The sequence below is a fragment of the Schistocerca piceifrons genome, chromosome 4 (genome assembly GCF_021461385.2).
Source record: "Schistocerca piceifrons isolate TAMUIC-IGC-003096 chromosome 4, iqSchPice1.1, whole genome shotgun sequence".
Taxonomy (NCBI): domain Eukaryota; kingdom Metazoa; phylum Arthropoda; class Insecta; order Orthoptera; family Acrididae; genus Schistocerca; species Schistocerca piceifrons.
In genome coordinates, this window is record NC_060141.1 from 113,585,096 (window position 1) to 113,589,613 (window position 4,518).

The 4,518-nt window shown below is 42.1% G+C and overlaps 1 non-coding gene across 1 annotated transcript; it reads right to left on the reverse strand.

The window, feature by feature from the left end:
• Positions 1-1,365: 1,365 nt before the first annotated feature.
• On the reverse strand, positions 1,366-1,439 carry Trnat-ugu. Its single transcript has one exon. It is a non-coding gene; the product is annotated as a tRNA-Thr (tRNA).
• Positions 1,440-4,518: the final 3,079 nt, after the last annotated feature.

Here is a 4,518-nt window from a genome sequence, read left to right on the forward strand (position 1 = left end):
AATATCGGACGATGAAAACCTCCACGCAGAATTAGAGCGCTCGGAGAAGATTTTTAAATCACTTGACGCTAAATAAGGAAGGTCATACATCGTTATAATAATAAGAAACAATGCAATGAGGATACTGATGACTATAATCAGCTGCGTTCCTTCCATATGTCGGGAACGTGTCGTCTGAAACAGGCAGATTGCTTAGGAAAAATAAAATCAAGGTTATCTTCCGTCTACCAGCAATGAGGATGGCCCTGGTTGGATCAGTTAAAGACGACTTACAATTGAAAAAGGCGGGCGTTTACCAAATCCGCTGTGAGTGTGGTGCTGCATATGTAGACCAGACGACGAGAGCTGTCCAGGAGTTGTGAAGAGCACGAAAGATACATTCGTTTTGGGCAGCCGTCAAAATAAGCAGTTTCAGAACATTGTATTTCCATGGGACACTCAATGAAATACAATACAACAAAAATTTTAGCTCCAGTTTCCAGTTTTTGAGATTCATAACGAAAGAAAACGTGGAAATACGTCCTGCCGATAATTTTATAAATCGTGACAATGGCTTTCAGCTGGATAAAAATTGGAATCCTGTAATTGAAATTATCCAGTCACACCGGAAGCGACGGGGTAGTTCGATACTCAATGACTAGGCCATGTCTCACTTCCAACACCGAGGGCAACACACACAACTCGGCTGTCCTGACGCATACGTCGAAAGACGCCAGCACATTTCGCATGCGCGATATTCGGAATAAATACCGTTGTTGCACCTGATTTCTTCAGTAGTTGCCTACTCACCTGGAGATGGCCGGACGTCTCTGGGCCGAGATATCGTAGCAGTATGCCGACGGGATCCCGTTGCACACCCAAAATTATTGGAAGAATAAATTAAAGTTGTTTAGTGCAAGTTTCAGTTCCACAAATACGAACTTCCAAATTCCCGAGTGCAGATCACCTGCAAATAAATGAAGTTTTAGAGTGCCGCTAATTCATCCAACGTAAAATATTCGAAGTTCACAAGTTGAAGATGTTTCAGCGTGTACTTTAGCGATACACGTGAATTTTACAAGTCCCCAACTCTACACTTACCCCATTTCGAACAGTTGAAACGGACTGGATATGTGTTTAAAAATATAATGTTGTACCTGTTAGAATAGTTATCAACATCATTCATCTATACAACTGCCTGTGCGGCCGTTAGCGCAATCTGAACGTCAGCATACTAGCCCCACTGCGCCGCAGGTGTACAGACAGTACAAGCGTGACTGTTGCAGTGTGTGGTATGGAAGTGTACGTATTGAAATGATAATTGAACAAATACCTTAAGCTGTCGACAAGCGTTGATATACATCAACTGGAACAGTTGAAAATGTGTGCCCCGACCGGGACTCGAACCCAGGGCTCCTGCTTACAAGACCGACGCTCTATCCACCTGAGCCACCGAGGGCACAGAGGATAGTGCGACTGCAGGGATTTATCCCTTGCACGCTCCCCGTGAGACCCACATTCCCGACTTAGTGTCCACACACTACATTCGTAGTGCCCCTGCCCAATACACTCATTACTCGCGGCAGACAATCTTACGGAGTCCCGTAAGAGTCCGGGCAATGCGTGTGCAACCGCACAGAAGAAGGTCAGTGGCCGGTTAGCCTTAACTACATGAAGATGATATCTGTTCTTTCGGTCATGTCCGAAAGAACAGATACCATCTTCATATGTGGACGTATTGACGTCAAAATGAGTAGGCTAAAGGCAGTTAATCCCGTGAACATTGTGAAACTGCTGCACGCGAACGGACGTCGAACTTACACTCAGGACAATGTGACTGGAGTGAAGGATGTGCCGTATACAGGAATGCTATGTGACATCATAATGCAAAAATACTGATGGATTTAACAGAAATACATCTGACACATTGGATGGGTATAGTGACTATGAGTCTGGCGACACACAGTACGATACATAACAAAGTGAATACACACCTACACCCCTAAAAAATTCGCGAATCATTGTACTGCAGTTTAATGGTAACTGAATCTTTAACAACATTGAATCAAGCTTAAACCTAAACTTATGAACCGTTATAACTGCATCCGTTCGAAATCCAGCTGCAAATTAATTTTGGATTATGTGACGCGCAAAAGGCAAGATCCAGACCATTTCAAGAGAAACAAAACATCAAACCTTAATGCTGTCAGAGCACAATTCGACCAAAACAGAGACTATGGATCAGTAGTTCACTATTGGCACATTCAAATGTGGGCTCTTGAAACTCCTAGGACAGTTACTCTGGACAATTTTAAAGCTTCTTTGCATTTCGTCAGTGGCTTCAAAGACGAATGTAACATTTTGTCTAGACACATCACTATGGTCAAGGCGTGCAAAGAGGCTAAAGAAAAATATATTATTAGGAAGAGAGCAGAAACATTTGTGGCAGATGTAAACATATTCATTAAAGACAAAAGCATTGTTGATGGACATGTGCGGAACAGTTATCAGAGTCAATTTTTTTTTTTTTTTTTTTTTGTGAACTATCGTCTTCTTCAACACTGTCACACAGAGCTGAAAAATCAACAGCTGGTGTGGTGCAAGCTGTTCATAGTGACACATGTAGTTACACTACAGGTGAGTCTGTGTTGATGGGTGGTAGATTAATGAACAAGCCTTAACATTTGCTTGCGGGAAATGCGGGGGACGTGTCGTCCGCAGCTTGCAAAAAAACTAGCAGCAATATGTCCACGGAACATCCATACTGAAGCGAGTAAAAGTGGAAAAATGACCAAAGAGCACATGCAAACCTTTTTCAATTTGGTCCTCTGTGAACTCGTTGGTAAGAATGGTCTATTACTTTATGATTCATGGTCAGGGTACAAAGACCACATTCCGAAAGAAGAATATTTTCTCGACAAGAATATTACGTTGCAAATACTACCACCAAAGGCAACCAAATACTGACAACCTCTGGATGTATATTTCTCTAGACAGTACAAACTCTATTGCAGAGGTCTTGTTGACTTTGTAGGCTTGCAAACTGAGAAAACACAGATCACATTACATGTTCGATATTCCATCAACTGCCTTCTCTCTGTTATGTACAATCACCTTTCTGTACCGAGGTGTAGACCTATGTTAACATATGCGTGTCAGAGGTCCGGATGATGTTCGTGTCACAGCATTTGATAGTGAGGTCGCTGTGGATTTGATATTGGATTATTTCAGCGTGGGTACACCGAAGACAGTGTAGCATGTCCTCATGTTGCACACTGTTCCATTCCGATGTATTTTAATTACTTAATCGGAACTACTCATTTACACTTCCTTGACGAATAAAGGAAGGACGTTCCACAACACAGCATCCATTAGTTTGGAAAATACAGCATCTGTTATGTGGGGAAACCACATTAGGAGGTTCAAAAAATCCGATTTTTTATTGGATAAATCGTCAGCATAACTATCCAAGAATACGCTGTCAAAATTTCAAATTGAAATTCGCATACGTTTAGATTTTATGAACATAAAACCGAGTGCACATCGGGTGCAGTCTCGAGCGCAGATAGGCAGAGCACTACCTCAGGTAGGCTTGACCAGTTCAACCTCACAGTGCGAATGAAAGTTTATATTCCACTATTTGGCGATTAGCTCCTAAACACTTGCACACACGACTAAAAGTCAGTTGAATTGGCATCGTATTTAGAGCGCGCTTATTCAGTGAAGGAAATTAATCCCTTCTGATGGTCATGAACGAGGCAGGAATCGCAGTAGGCAAGCGAAGTTTCAATTACGCCGAACGAATGGATAACCAGCGCGTGAGCCGGCAGAATCGACGTAGTCTATTGGAATCGAAGAAAGGTCGGAAAGCTCGGAAAGCACTGCTGCAAGCGCAAACGAAGCCCGTGGGGAAGAAGGGTGCTGGAATTGCAGATTAATCGATAAGCGTTTTACGTTATTGTTAACTTCCTTGAACTTCCAGTTTCCGAGAATTTATTTGTTGGACGCGTTTATCTCGAAATAACTTTTTTTAAAAAGAAAAACGGTTTAAATGGCTCTAAGCACTATGGGACTCAACATCTGAGGTCATCAGTCCCCTAGACTTAGAAATACTTAAACCTAACAAACCTAAGCACATCACACACATCCATGCCCGAGGTAGGATTCGAACCTGCGACCGCAGCAGCAGCGTGGTTCCGAACTGAAGCGCCTAGAACCACTCGGCCACAGCGGCTGTCAGCTTTTTTCACATTCGCCTGCAGTCTAACTCAAAAAGTTCAGAACCGATCATATGAACCAGCTTGTGGGATGATACCATAACTTTAAGGGTATTTCTATTTGCATCATTAGAGAAAAAAATCGTGAAAATCGAAGTAAATTGTTCCAACGCCGTTAAATTTTTAATTTTCATTATTTTCACCTGTACTGAGGTTCATATTCTTAGAAAACAAGTTATTAATGTAAAATCAAAACCTTTTTGATTTCAGATGAAAATCTGAGTGGCTACACTGCACTCAATTGGAGAACTATGCTCACAAC